Below are 15,489 nucleotides of genomic sequence, written 5' to 3' on the forward strand. Positions count from 1 at the left end.
CCTGGGAATGGTGGACTGAGATGCTATTTAAAGTATAAAACAACAGGATAATTCTAGCCAAGCCCAAAGGTTTCAGAGAAGAACCACGTCTTCCTTCCAGATAACGATTTGTCTCTTGAGCAACAATTCTTGTCTTGCTTCTGCGCTTTAGAAGAGACTGAATGCATGATCGAAAGGCACCAAGTATCATTAGATCTGAACTTCCCATGAATAATTGGATATTATCTGTTACACCACGCTGTAAAAGCAGGCACAGTGGATGTGGAAGTGGTACGTATAAGATGGGACATGAGCAGTTCTGAAGCCACTGATGGGGTGTGTGAGCAAGCTGTATCTTCCCTGCTTAAACTGCCACCTCTCCTTCAACCCACACCTACGGCTTCAGCTTCGTAGGGAGTTCCTGAGACTACTGACTGAAAAGAAAGAAGGTCAAGTTTGCTTACAGATGGCGTTCTATTTTGTGAAATTCTACAGACTCATTCAGAAGTAGCTTTGAAGGACAATAAGAAGGAAAGTGCCCAGAGGAGAAAACTTCAAGTTATCTACTTTTCCGGGAAGGAAAGACGGTCGGAGGAATGCATCCATCTTGATCCATGGTCTCTGGCTAATGGTTTGGCTGACTGGTCCAACACTGGGAAGGGACAACATTAGAGGATTGGTGTCAAGGAAATTTTTTAGGTGGGAAGTGTTGGAATGGGCCTCTTAGAATGGGTGCGGTGTGTGGTGATATTGTATCTCATGTGAATAGTTGAAAAAGGCTCTTTGGAGGAGGAGTCTTTCAAAAGAGAGATGGATAATCTCACTAACGGTATCAGTCGCCTCTGCCACCCCACTGGGCTCTCAAACGAAGGGACTATATTGTCACCAACAGAGACCATACTTGAGCTCAACAACAGGGACTCCCTCTCACCAAGCTAACCTGGAGGCCGTCACTACTGTTCACCCAATGCCAGCAGCAAAGACCATTGCTGGGCACTTGATACAGCACCTACTTGACCAGAATAGCCAGGTACCCAGTGGCAGGTTGTTTACACTGGTCAACGGCCATCTTGAAGGGGGCAATGATTTGCCCTCAGGTAACAGAAGCCCACTCTGGATTTGAATTTACCTTCCATGTTCCTTCCGGTGACATCAACAATAGACTTACCGAATGCTCTCCCACTGAGGTATTCCACGCCACATCGCGTCTCAGCCAGGAATTTCTGTGACAGTGAAAGAGATAAGGATGTAAGATGGAAAACAGGGCATTCACGGGTCTTATAGGTTAAAACGTTTAATGAAGGCTCAGTGACAGTGTTGGCTGGAGAAAACCTCCCTTGCAAGGTTGGGTTGCTGTCCTATTGATTGAGTCTATGCTTTGAGCTAGAAAGCCATGTATGGGGATGGGTGAAGCACAGGCAGAATACCTGGCTCTGGGCAACCAGGTGGGTAGAAGTGGGGCGGCATCTCTTGCTACAACACCTAACTGCCCACTTGCAAATGCTTTTATTTCCTGTGTGTGTGTTTGTTCTCTATTTATTTTCTCAGACCCACTCTCCCACTTCCTGCCTTGCAGAAGCCCTTCAGACTCTCTCTCTCAGCACCCCATGCCGGATAGGCTCTGGATCAGCCAAGGAAACAACACAAGCAGGTCAGTAGAAGCCAGAAGAAAGAGGGCATAGGGTGTTTCTTTCCCACTCTCTCCAAGCTTTGGTGTTGTCTCTGCCCGGGGCTACTTTTTCCCATAATATGGCGGCTGCACAGCAATCCCACCTCAGCCCCACCCCCACTGGGCTCAGGCATACTCTTCCCCACCCCCAATCCCTTCAAGCCAAGGGGTGGGATCTGCCTTCTGTTGTGTTAGTCTCTGTGTGCCTTGACATTCTGCCTCAGGCCCCCTAACCCTACCTTCCCTCTATAACTGGTCCCCCACCAACGTCTCTTCTTTTCCTAAATCAAGGGAGTTGAACTCAGTTTCCTGCTGGGATCCTGGGATGGATATGTTATTTCTGTGACTCATCTCTTGGCTTTGAGGGTTAACGTCCAAGAAAGAAGAGAACAGGGCCATTGTATTGAGGATTGAGGCTGCCACCTGTCCATGTCAATGCCTTCATGCCACTTGGTGATGAGGCATAAAAAGGGTTAGCAGTAGGCTGCAGTGACAGGTGCTGTTATATAAATAACAGGCCTGGGAGCAATACCGCCTACATGACAGGGAGGGTAACACCTGGTTAAGTCAGGCCCAGTATTAAAAAAAAAAAATAAAGTTAATGGAAGACTTCAACAACCCCACTCAAGCAAGACCACAAGGACTCAGCTTCCTCAAAAGTCGCAGTTTGGGGCACCTCGTTCACTGGGTCAAGAACTCTGCCCAGTTGAGATGCTGCTACAGAGAAAAGGGCACATGGAACAGGTATTAGAGGAAGGATGTCAAAGACACCAAGTAAGGCTGTGTTAATGTGGTCGACAGCAACAAAGGCTGCAGTGGCCACCCACGTCTCCTTGCATGCATGTGTTTTAGCTCTTTTTCCCCTCCCTATTCCCCTACTGTTTCTATGACTTATTCCATGGGTCACGGAGGATCAGAATGGTACTCTTGGGAACTCAGAAGAGGAGGCGGTACTACCCTGAAGGAATCTGGCTTCAAAATCGAATGCAGTGGCTGACACTGGTTTGAACTGACCTCTGGATTTCCTCGTTCTGTAGAGAAGTGATTCTCCCTTATTCTTTTTTTAATGTTTCTTTATTTTTGAGAGAGAGAGAGGGGCACGTATGTCAGCAGGTGAGGGGCAGAAAGGGAGACAGAGAATACGAAGCAGGCTCCAGGCTCTAAGCCATCAGCACAGAGCACGATGCAGGGCTTGAACTCACGAACTGCAAGATCATGACCTGAGCCTAAGTCAGACGCTCAACTGACCACCCAGATGCCTCTGATTCTCCCATACTCTTTAAGCTGCTTGAAACTCAGAAAGTCACTGAAGACCAAGCTCATTTCAATTGATGCAAGTGTGCTCTGCTAAATGCGTGCTCTCACACACATTCTACTTAGCACAATGCTTGGCAGCGCACCCTCTCCACTCCCAAGCTTACACCAGGGACCCTAATGCAAGGTGGGCTGTGGTTACTGCTGTCAGCTATGCCACGGGATGGGCCGGCGGGGGCTACAGTGCAAAGAGGGACTTCTCAGAGATGACAGCCAGGGGTGAGTGTGGAGCCTGGTCACAGGGAAGGCTCATGCTATTGGGCAGACCTCTGATGCAGCCACGGCAGTTGTGAAGTAAGAACCAGGCCAACCTGAAGTGTGGAGCAAGTGAGCTGTCTTGGGCACGAGCCCTGAGAGACGGGGTGTGGACAGTGGGAGCTGAGCAGGTGAGGGCGTAGGGGAGTCGCTAATGTTTGCGATTTTACTTCTTCCTCTGCCATAGGGATGGCCCCATGTACGGAAAATCAGCCATAAAGCCAGATGAAAGATAAACGAGTTGATACCATAATTGGCTTCCTCCTGCCCTTGGCACGGATAGAAAATAACGCTTTGCCATGAGCCAAGGACTTGACTTCAGATGTTTTGATCAATTTGATTTCCAAGGCAGATAAGAAATGGCACCTCAGTAGAGGCAGCTGGTGTCCCACCGAGCTGCTCTTTACCTGGCCAGTGCCCCTGTCCCCCAGGTCCCCTGAGTGTCAGCAACTGGTGTTTCTTCTCCAGAGGAACCACCTCAGCCGGAAAAGCCTGGGAGGCTCTGCCCTCCCCTGAGGGCGGCCCGCAGCTCAGTGACCCATAGGGTGTGTAGAGGCCAAAGGCTTTAGCTCAGGGTGGAGAAATTCACGCCTCCAAGTTCCACTGAGACAAGACTTCAGCGGAACCCTCATGTTTAGCCAGCTTCCTCCCTGCCCCACCCCGGCTCCCCTGCCCCCTCAGGGGCTCCCCAAGGGTGCCCTCCAGTAAACCCCGGTCTAAGGCAACGTCTCTGTGGCTGTCAGATGCAGAGGATTCTGGAGAACAGAACTTGTGGGTGGAAACAGGCTGGCTCCTTGTAGCTCTGACCTCTTGTCAGCATTTCTGCCCAGTCGGCTCTACAGGTGTTTGGAAGATTGGTAACCTGCTTTGATAACCAGGCCAGAGGCCCAGAGAAAATCTGGCATAAACCCACCCGCTGCCAGCCTCGCTCAGCCCATGCTCCCACAAGTCTGGAGAAGCCGGACGAGCTCATTAGGTCCATCTGTGACACCTTCCAGCACCTTCCAGTGGGTATTTTTAACTACATGGCACCTACTAGATCCCTGGGTATCTTGCATGAGGTCTATGAGTCACCTGCAGGATCGGAGAGATGTGCCAAAGGGCATCCTCATATATTTAGCTGGGACTTTTTTTTTTCATTAAGGTGGGAAGAAAAAGAATTAAGTTTCACGGTTACAGCTTGTGCTGTGCAACACACAGCCGAGGACCTGAGGGGCTGGAGCGCCCCGGCTGGGGTGGCTCCCGTTCTCCAAGTGGCCCCATCCAGGAGACCCGGGACACTACCTCCCTCCCCCCACCCAGGGGCTGATGGAGGACAGACCAGGGTGGCTCCGTGCAGTTCCTTGGGGGACCACGGGGGGCGCTCAAGTGCAGGGAACGTCTCCAGTGTCTGTAACGACGCTGGGACCGCAGGAGAGCAGAAAGGAGGGCATTTGGGGTCTGAAGACCATCATTCAGGTCCTAGCTTTGCCCTTTACTCACTACCTTTCCTCGAGCCACTTACCTTCCCTCTTCCCACTTGTTTCTCCTTTCCTGTAAAATAAGAATAAGAAGAAGATCCAGAGACCTTGGCGAGTATCATGTGAGGGGGGCTGTGCAAAAGGGGCTTTATAAACTGTAAAGTGCTGGACGGAACAGCAGCTGAGAGGGGAGACTGAAAGAGGAAGCTTGCAGGCTCCAGGATTCCCTCCCCCAGCGAGGCAGGGCTGGACAACCAGCAGGCCAGGCAGACTCCCTCCACGCTGTCCCCTGGGAGATCCTGGGGGGGGGGGGGATCACTTTTGTCGTGGTAATTCGTTTTCACGAGCTCCTCCGTGAAGGGTATTTTTAGGGGTGTTTAATTGATGCTACCTGTGTCGGTGTGGGCAGCTGTGTGCTCAGACAGGACGGGCTGGAGCTGATCTAGGCTGTGACGGTGGAAAAGATGAATTCCGGGCCTGCTCCTCTGTGGGGATCCTGCTCTGACCGCAGATGCGCTGCACGCCAGCAAAGCATGGATGCCGAGCGTGGCTGCGGTGAGGGCGGGCGGCTGGGAAGCTGTTCCAGGGTGCTTGGTTTCACACTCCCCTTCTCGAAGACAGCTGCTGGAGGAGAGAATTCTGCCCGTCTTGCACAGTCAGTAAGTGAGAACGCGTTTGCGTTTCTCAAGTCCTGTGCGCACCATACCAGGGAGGTGGACCCGAAGCAATCCTTTCTTCTGGTGCGTTCTCAAAGCAAAGACCTGGGTTTCATGTATAGCCTCCTCTGGGGACCCGGCCTCATGCCAGGAACACAGGCAGGGTTTCAACAGACTGCAGCGCTCTGGTTCTTTCTCACAAACCATGAGGCAGAGAGAACCGGCCATGGAGTGAAAGGGCCCCTGGCCACGTTCCTGAATGTGGTCTGTGACTAGTTTCCTCACCTTGAAGGTGGGGGTTCCAAAGACCGTTATAAGGATGAAATGAGAAAATAGGTAGGTAGGTGGTATGTTACCAGGCACAGAGAACAGTTTATGGCAATGTCACTGGGGAATATTGAACCTTATGATGGGGTAGCTGGCTTCCCCGAAATGTCCCTACTGCCACCAATGGCCATGCCTCCCAGTATTCATGCCCTTAGATCAGAAGAAGCCTTGAAGCACCCACGACTGAGGCTCTTGCAAAGTCTACTTCGGAGATACCTGCCCTTAGAACCCGGCTCCCGTGTCATGAGGAGCCCCATGTCATGTGGAGAAGCCACGTGTAGGCACGCTGATTGACAGCTGTAGTCGAGCCCCCAGCCAGCAGCCGGAACCAACCACTGGCAGTGAGCGCCGGCCATCTGGAGGACCCCAGTCACCGTCTGACAGAAACTGTGTGAGAGACTCTAAGTAGGAACTGCTCAGCTGAGCCCAGTTCAGCCCACAGACTAGTGAGTGATAAGAAACAGTCATTTAAGCCACTAGATTTTACAGCGTTTGGTTATATGAGTAACCCTTGTGGCCCAGCAGCCCTGGCCAGAGGGGACATGGGCAGAGTGGACACCTGAGTCCATAGTGTCCAGCCCACAGGTAGACAGCCAGGGGCAGGTTTCAGAGAAGGGGGAGAGGTTGGGCAATACTCCTAAAAGAGTCCACCAGACCCTGAAAATTGTTTGACTGTAAGCATCTGGTGGGCTAGTGTCTTCCACTGCTAATTGGAAAGGTGATCTAGAAGCTCTAATCAGCAAGCTTTTTTTTTAATGTTTATTTGAGAGAGAGAGAGAGAGAGAGGCAAAGCACAAGTGGGAGAGGGGCAGAGAGAGAGGGAGACACAGAACCCAGGAAGGCTCCAGGCTCTGAGCTAGCTGTCAGCACAGAGCCTGACACAGGGCTCGAACCCACAAACCATGAGATCATGACCTGAGCCGAAGTTAGACGAAGTTAGACACCCACCCAGGTGTCCCAGCAAGCATTTTGATGGAAAAGTTGAAGTTTTGCTGAAAATAAAGAGCCTGGTATGTCGGGCAGCAGCGCTTTCCTCTGCGCAGAACAAGGAAACTACCAGTTAACCAGCTAAGTGCTTACCATACGCTAAGTCATTTCCTGCATGCCAGGCACGGGAGATCAACATTACTAGACTGTTGCATATATAGTGAGAGAGAAGACCTCAGAATAAGCCACCCAGCTACTCACAGTGCTTTCTTTGCTAAGAAAGAGGCCACAGGAGTCCCCATGAGCAACCAATGCCCGGGCTTAGTTAAAAACAAAACAAAGCAAAAAACCAAGCTTGAATCTCCTCCAATAATTACATAATACTTGACAGCACCCACAGTTCTGCCCCTAAGGCTTGAGCAGAGAACCATGTACTGGAAGACAATGAGGGTGGGACATTCCCAACATCTGCCTCTTTGATGGAAACTTCTGGATTGCTGAGTTAACCTCAAGCCACCCAGTGGCCCATAAGAATCACTGGAGTGAATTAGCATAGAATGCATCCCGATAACAAATCAAGCCATTCTCTGGGTGTTGAAGAGAGCCAGCTGGGAGCAGATAGGTGGGGCATGGGCTGCTCCAGCTGGCGACAGTAGGCCAGAGAAGCAGCTTCCCCCAGACCCTCCCCCTGCGGCCCCTTCCTCTCCAGAGAGGAGCACGTTGGCTTTCCTGCTTGCTACTCTCAAAGACTAGGTACCTCGTTCAGTCCAAACCCTGCCACTTACCAGCAATGTAGCCCTGTATGAATTCCCTAATGTCTCTGTGCCTCAGTTTCCCTATTGTGAAGCATAGTTAGTGCCTATCCCAAACAGTGGTTGTAAAGATGAAGTAAAATATACGTAAAATGCTGAACACAGTGCCTACGTGTAGGAGGCACTCAGTGAAGGTTTACTACAGTCCAAAACCCAAAACCTAACTCCCAAAATGTACGAAAGAAAAGGGAAGAAGGGTGGCTGCCACCATAGGAAAGGGTCAGCAAATGACAGTGCAGTGCCTCAGAGAATGGGGCCACCATGTAAAAAACTAAAAAGTGATGAAAGCAATTAGTAACCAAGAAAAACACATGGAAGAGCGATAACCAGGACCCACACTTGTACGTCAGATTTATACCTATGACAACAGAAGGAAATACATTCACTCCATGGTACTAGCACTGGGATTAGGAAAGTGCAATATGAATTGTCATGACCCTTTCTGTAATGGGATTAACATTTTTATTTAAAAAAAAAAAAAGAAAAAGAAAAAGTTCATGTCCCCAGGCCTCCCCAAACCAGAGAAACAAGTCAAGGGTCACAGGAGCAGCAATATCATTCCATTGGCTTTGACTCCTAACAGATGGGTGGATAGTGGCAGCTCACAGAGCCATGCTGTGACATATTTTGAAGTCCACCAAAGCCCCAGGGCACAGAATGCTAAAATCGATTAATAATGTCTGCCATGGGAGGAGAGACGGAAGTAGCAGTAGGTGAGCTCTGTGCATGTCATCCTAGACCTGGAGGCTCCATCTTGCCCAAGACTTTCTTTTAACAGAGGTATAATTTGCACACAGCAAGGTGCAATGATTGGCTTAATAGATTTAATTGACAACTGTCTATAATCTAGGATCCACCACCCAAAACAAGACATAGAACATTTTCATCATCCCGGGAAGTTCCCTCACGTCCTCCCAGTCACCTTCTCCATCCCCAGCCACATTCCGATTTCCATCCCCACAGGTTCCTTTTGGACTGGCCTTGAATTTCATAGTAATCACTGTAGATTCTTTTGCTTAGCATAATGCCTGTGAGATTCATTCTCTCTATCGCATATGCCATTAGTTCTTTCTTTTAAATTGCTAAATGTACTTCATGATATGGAAAATTTATTTGTTTTCAAGTTGATGGACATTTGGGTTGTTTTCAGTTTGGGGCTTTATAAATAAAATGGTTTATGAACAATCATATACAAATCGTTTTGTGGACATGTTTTCTTTTTCGGGGGGGGAGGGTTATGTCTGAGAATGGATCTATTGAATCACAGGGTAGTTGTCGATGCATTTAACTTTATGAGAACCTGTCAGGGGTGCCTCGGTGGCTCAGTCAGTTGGGCAGCCGACTTCAGCTCAGGTCATGATCTCATGGTTCGTGGGTTCAAGCCCCACATGGGGCTCTGTGCTGACAGCTAGCTCAGTGCCTGGAGCCTGTTTCAGATTCTGTGTCTCCCTCTCTCTCTGACCCTCCCCTGCTCACACTGTCTCTCTCTCTCAGAAATAAATAAAACGTTTTTAAAAATTAGGAAAAAAATAACCATCAAACAATTTTCCAAAGTGGTTCTACCATTTTGCCTTCCTTCTAGCAGGTGGCGCCATTTTGAGGCGAGCCAGCCAGTGGCATGAAATGGTTTTTCACTGCGGTTTCGGTTTCATTTTGTCGATGACTAAAAAATTTGAGACCTATTTCATATGCTTAACGGCCACTTGTATAGCCTGGTTTGTTAAGTGCTCCTGTGTGTTATTTACCAAGTATTAAAACGGTTTCATCCTTAAAAGGAAGTGTATGGGCAGCTCCTCTCTGGGCTACGATCTGGCTTCTGTATCGAGGATAGTTCCTTGTTTGGTTGCTATGGAATTCAGAAATTCCCATTCCCATCTGGATTTCTCACCTCTAGTAACCCAGTGCTTTTTTCTTCCTATTTCTCTGGCTCTCTGTCTCAGGACTTTGCTCTTACTCTGCCTTGAGGGGCTGCAGTCTTCAGTTCTGCCTGCCAGCCTGCCACATGGCCCTGGGTGCCCTGTTGCTTGGTTACCGCCTCACAGGCCCAGGGCCGGTCCAGCCCTGCCTCCCCTCCCAGCATCCCCTGCCTCAGAGCCAGGCATCTGGAAGTGTCCAGTCTGGGGTCCAGGGGTACAATGGTACTGACTCAACCCCCATGAATGGCAACTGCTAAAGAGACAGAGTGACCCAGCTATCTGGCTGTCAGGCTTGTTTTATTCCTGATTTAAGTACTTTGTGGGTACTTTCTTCCAAAGGGAAGAAAAGAAAAAGAAAACAATTTGTCACTGCTCTGTGTGGAGAAAAAGAACGCTGGCAACACGGGAAGACAGAATTGCCACCCTCTCCTCGTCTCACAAAAGCCTATTGTCTCTACATCCTGGCACTTTCCGCAGCGCCCTCCATATGCATCATTTCCTAATTACAATCAATATGTTAGTTGTAAAGGACCCTTAATCATGGGAATAGAACTTGCATCTCTCTGGCTGCGATCACCAAGACAAGTTCACGGCACAAACTCCTGCTGGCTGGTTCATGGGCAAACGGATAAATATCAGTTAGTAGCCAGGGCTTTTTCAACCATGGCCCCAGCTGCCTGGCGTGTCCAGGTTGGAAAGACAGTGGACACAGCTGGCAGAGTACCAAGCCCCAAAGCTGGGGTCTGGGGGGTGGGGGGGGGGGCGTCTCCATAAACCTGCTTGTTGATCTGTTTCTAGGATGCATGAGAGTGTTGGGTGTGACGTGATGTGACTGAGACTCAGCTTTGTCAAGAACCTGGCCATGACTTGGACTGGCTCTTACTCTGTTCCACCCAGTTTTCACCTCTGTAAAATGGAAATAACAATGCCTGCCTTGTCCATTAATGCATTCAACAAATAACTGAGCCCCGTGCCAGGTGCTGGGGACAGCCCTTGAACAGACAGAGGCCATCTCCGGCTTCACGGAGCCAGCACCCTGGCTGGGGAGTCAGACATTAGACTCAGGAAGTTGCACGTGATGTGTTCTATGATGGAGAAGCACAGAGAATGACGGGAGCCCAGAGGAAGGGCGGTTAAAACAGGTGCAGAAGGGCAGGGAGGACCCCATCTAACTGGCCCCCAAAAGAAAGTGGGAGCTGATCAGCCACGGAGATATGAGAAGAACAGTTAGGCTGGGAAGCACGTGTGTGGAGAAAGGGCCTCGGCAAGAGATATGCAGAGTGTGTGAAAGAAGTTAAGAGACTTTCAACCGACAGAGTGTGGAAGGCACAGAGGGCAGAGAAAAGGGGGTGCTGGAGAGAAGTGGGGCAGAGACCACTTGCCCTTACTATGTCCTGTTCAAATTCTTGACCCAAAGACTCCATGAGCACAGTAACAGGTGCTTCTCGTGTGTCCCTAAGCTTTGGAGCAATATATTATGAAGCAAGTGGAGCAAAGTATGTAGGTTATTTTATAGAAGTTCAGGGGAAAAGGTCACTTTAATGAAGTTTAGGAAGTTAGACAGAGCAAAGGAATCATAATGCTTACAAAGCACTCATCCCTCCTGCCCTGTGTCCCAAGCACTCCTGGTGGTGTCCCAAAGGGCCATCAAACTTCAGCTCGATGCAGACACAAATACTAATCTGAATGCATGTCTCTCTCACAGATACCAGGGAATCCAACTTAGGCCCTAAAAACTTAGTGAAGTCTCTGCTCTCCACTCTCTAGTACCCGAAAACCCCTAAAACTTTCTTACTCTTCTGTTCCAACAGAATTTTCTCATCCAGGCAGCCTTTTCCCACCCTTTTCTTGGTCTCTTGAACTCTTCTCTACGAATGCATTTCTACCCAACGTGTTCCTTTTAAATCGCGTAGTCCTGTCGTGCGAAGCAGCTTCTTACTATGCCATGGTTCCTCTTCTTTTGACAGTCAGGCCATGCATTTTTGTTTCTGATCTTTAAAGCTGGAGAAGGGGAAAAGCGACCTAAGAAAAAACAAAATCTGTAGGGGTGCCTGGATGGTTCAGTTGGTTAAGCATCCAATCGGCTCAGGTCATTATCTCACGGTTCGTGGGCTCGAGTCCCGCATCGGGCTCTGTGCTGACAGCTAGCTCAGAGCCTGAAGGCTGTTTCACATTCTGTATCTCCCTCTCTCTCTGACCCTCTCCTGCTCACACTGTCTCTCTCTCTCTCTCTCTCAGAAATAAATAAAACAGGGGCGCCTGGGTGGCTCAGTCGGTTAAGCAGCTGACTTGGGCTCAGGTCATGATCTCACGGTTCGTGGGTTCCAGTCCCGCGTCAGGCTTTGTGCTGACTGCCAGCTCAGAGCCTGGAGCCTGCTTTGGATTCTGTGTCTCCCTCTCTCTCTGACCCTCCCCTGCTCATGCTGTCTCTCTCTCTCTCAGAAAGAAATAAAACATTTTTAAACATTTTTAAAAAGAGAAAGAAAGAAAAAAAACATCAAAAAAGAAAGAAAGAAAGAAAAAACGAAATCTGTATAGTCGTATATCTATAAGATCATTGAATTTATAATTAGGAGGGAAAAGAGGCTTCTTAGGAGAAACCTGCAGGCTTACTGGTGAATTCTAGCAAACATTTAAGGAAGGAATAATATTAATCTTACATAAACTCTTTCAAAAAACAGAGGAGGAGAGATTTCATTTCACGAGGCTAGCGTGGTTCTAATATCAAAAGCTGACCAAGACGTTACCAAAGAAATACAGACCATATCCCTCATGAGCCTAGACACAAAAATCCTTAACAAAATATTACTAAATGAAATCCAACAAAATATAAAAGGAAAAGGTATCATGGCCAAGTGGAGTTTAGCCCAGGAATGCAAGATTTATTTCACATTCAAAAAGTAATCAATGAATATATTAGTTATCTACTGCTGCATAAAGAAATCACCCCCAAAATTTGGCAATGAACCTTTAGTTTCTCATTATGTCTGTGGGTGCAGAATCCAGATGCTCTTTAAGTGGGTTCTCTGGCACAGGGTCTCTGTTGAGGCTACAGTCAAGGGATTAGCCAAGATGGTGGTCTCATCTGAATATCTGGGAAAGGATTTGCTTCCAAAAATCACCCATGTGGTTATTAGCAAGGTTCAAGTCCTTATGGGCTGTTGGACTCAAGCCCTCAGTTCTTCTTCAGCTATTGGCCAAAGGCCCCCCTCCATTCCATGCCATGTGGACGTCTCCACAGTTAGCTCACATTATGGCAGCTGGCTTTCCTCAGAGCAGGTAAGTAGAGAATCCACCCAGGATGGAAGCCCCGGTCTTCTTATAACCTAATCTCAGCGGCCCCCTGCTCCCACCTCTCCTGCAGTGTATTCATTATAAGAGAATCACAAAGTCCAGGCCATTCTCAGGAGAGGGAATTACACAAAAACACAAGGACCAAGAGGAGGGGGGGTCTTCTGGAGACCATCTTAGAAGCTGCCAATCACACTGTAATAATTCACCCCATTAACAGAATAAAAGAGAAGAGATATGTGATGGTCTCATCAATGAAGAAAAACTACTTGACAAAATTCACTATCTATTCATAACAAAAACTTTCAGCAAATTATGACTAGAAGGCAACTTTCTCGACTTGATAAAGGGCATCCATGAAAAACCTAAAGTTTACATGGTACTTAGTGATGAAAAAGAAGTATTTTCCCTCTAGGAGCAAGAACAAGGCAAGGATATTAACTTTTACCAGTTCTAGTCATCATTGTTTTAGAAGTCATAGCAACTTCAATAAAGCAAGAAAACGCATTAAGCCACTTCTAGGTGTAGACAATATGATTATGTACATAGAAAATCCTAAGGAATCATCGAAATATTACTAAAATGTATAAGTGAGCTTAGCAAAGCCACAGAATGCAAGGTCAGTATATAAGAACCAATTTTAGGGGCGCCTGTGTGGCTCAGTCGGTTGAGCGTCGGACTTCGGCTCAGGTCATGATCTCATGGTTCGTGGGTTTGAGCCCCACGTCAGGCTCTGTGCTGACTGCCAGCTCAGAGCCTGGAGCCTGTTTCAGATTCGCTGTCTGTCTGTCTGTCTCTCTCTCTCTCTCTCAGAAATAAATAAAACATTTAAAAAAAATTTTTTAAAGAATCAATTTTATTCGGAGGCACCTGGGTGGCTCAGTAGGTTAAAGCATCTGACTTTGGTTCAGATCACAATCTCACAATTCCTGAGTTCGAGTTCCCCATCAGTCTCCCTGCTTGTCAGCACAAAGCCCACTTTGGATCCTCTGTCTGCCTCTCCCGTGCTTACATGCATTTGCTCTCTCTCTCTCTCTCTCTCTCTCTCTCAAAAATAAGTAAACATTTTAAAAAATTGTATTTGTATATGCTGTCACAAATAATTGGAAAGTAAATAATTTTAGGACACCATTTATAATAGTATCAGAAAAACAAAATATTTAGGAATAAACTTAATGAAAGATGTGTGAGACCTCTGGTGAAAAACCACAAAAAAATTCATAGCAAATTAAAGATGACTGGACTTAAAGAAGAGAACGAATCATATGGCCATTTCAATAAAGGCAGAAACAAATCACTTAGTAAATTTCCACTCCTATTTATGGTCAAAAATCTATTTTAGGGGGCCTGGGTGGCTCAGTGGATTAAGCATCTGACTTCAGCTCAGGTCATGACCTCACAATTCGTGGATTCAACCCCGCATAGGGCTCTGTGCTGATAGCTCAGAGCCTGGAGCCTGCTTCAGATTCTGTGTCTCCTTCTCTCTCTGCCTATCCCCCACTCGTGCTCTGTCTCTCTCTCAAAATAAATAAGTAAACTTAAAAGCAATTCTTTAAAACAATCTATTTTAGAAAATTGGAGTAAAACCCCCTTAAATATAGCTGCCAAAACCATATGGTAAACGTTCAGTTACTTACTGCTGGATGAGGAACACCCCCCCCCCCAAAGCATCACCGCTTATGACCACAAACTAGATTTTTCACGATGCTCTGGGTTCTGTGAATACGGACAGTGTTAAAGCTGATCTGTGTTCTTCTGCTTCATGTGGCACAAGCCAGGGTCGCTCACTCACCGGCATCCAGATGGTGGCTCGGTGGGGTGGGAAGGTCCCAGAAGGCTTCACTCTGAAGGAGTCTGGTACCTCGGGCTCCTCTGCGTGTCCCGTCCTTCCCCATGTGGCTTCTCATCCAGTAATCTATCTGGAGCTTCTTTACAGCAGGACGCAGCCGCCTAGATACTGGGCCCGGAACCCGCACGGTGTCACTTCTCCCACATTTCCTTGGTCAAAGCAAGGCCCACCTCCCCACAGCATCACGTGGAGGGGAAAATAAACCTAGCGCTTGATGGCAAGGGCAGCACTGATAGGAGAAAATCCGTTATAAGATGGCTGGCAGGAGTGGACAGACTGACAGGGAAAACTCCTGTCCCAGCCCGAAGACTCCCCTTCCGGGTTCTTCTTCCCGCCCTGCTTGGCGCGCGCACTGATGCGGAAGGCGGAAGTAACAGGCTATAAATTGTCGCCTCTGCTTCCGCTGGGAGTTGATCTCCTCCGAGCCTGCGGCTGTGAAATCAACCTCCTGCCTTCCAAGATCTCCGAGTGCCGCCTGGTTCTTCCGCCGGGTGATCCAGACCAGGTTCCGGGACGTTTGGTCCCCTGAGCGGGGAAACCCAACCGCGCTGGCCCGTTGTTGCCACCGGTTTGGGGAACCTGCGAGGCGGTGACAGAACGAGGAGTCGCAACGGGGAAGGCGCGCCCTACCTGAATTTCTGCAGCCTCCGGCTCCGTCGCCTCTGCTGTTCCCACCAGACTCGAGGAGACTTGGCAGGTGAGGATCTGGATCTGACATTGGAAACATGTAAGGCCAGGGCCCTAAATCTGTCCTGTCTGGCCCACCCATAGTCGTGGAAGGGGGACCTGATCACTCTCCCAGACCGCAGTGATCTCACAGGTAGAAATTCTGTGGGAGGGAACATAATAACCTCCGGTGTGTATGTGAGTGTGAATGTGCCACTCGGTCTGGCTTGCCAGTCAGGAAGCTGGGAGGAGGGTACTGACAAGTTCAAGCTTTGCATCCTGTGGTCTTGAACCCGTACACACTCCTCAGCCAGATGCCAGGCTCTGCCAGCTGGTTACCTGCCTAGATTTAAAGGATCCCCTCTTTT

At 48.6% G+C, this 15,489-nt stretch overlaps 1 protein-coding gene and 1 long non-coding RNA gene across 2 annotated transcripts in view; one reads left to right on the forward strand and one right to left on the reverse strand.

Annotated features, from left to right (window-relative positions):
• Positions 1-14,490, reverse strand: part of LARS2 (leucyl-tRNA synthetase 2, mitochondrial) — a 235,356-nt gene extending 220,866 nt beyond the window's left edge. Inside the window, exons 1-2 of the mRNA XM_039228048.1 lie at positions 14,399-14,490; positions 1,148-1,202 (exon numbers count right to left, since the gene is read on the reverse strand). The gene's annotated coding sequence lies outside the window, so the exon portion shown is untranslated. The remainder of the gene's footprint in view (positions 1-1,147; positions 1,203-14,398) is intronic.
• A 374-nt stretch (positions 14,491-14,864) lies between these two features.
• LOC120229223 overlaps positions 14,865-15,489 on the forward strand; it is a 28,138-nt gene continuing 27,513 nt past the window's right edge. Inside the window, exon 1 of the long non-coding RNA XR_005527693.1 lies at positions 14,865-15,152. This is a non-coding gene — a long non-coding RNA (uncharacterized LOC120229223). The remainder of the gene's footprint in view (positions 15,153-15,489) is intronic.

The sequence above is a fragment of the Hyaena hyaena genome, unplaced genomic scaffold (assembly GCF_003009895.1).
Source record: "Hyaena hyaena isolate Hyena2069 unplaced genomic scaffold, ASM300989v1 scaffold_30, whole genome shotgun sequence".
NCBI classification, from domain to species: domain Eukaryota; kingdom Metazoa; phylum Chordata; class Mammalia; order Carnivora; family Hyaenidae; genus Hyaena; species Hyaena hyaena.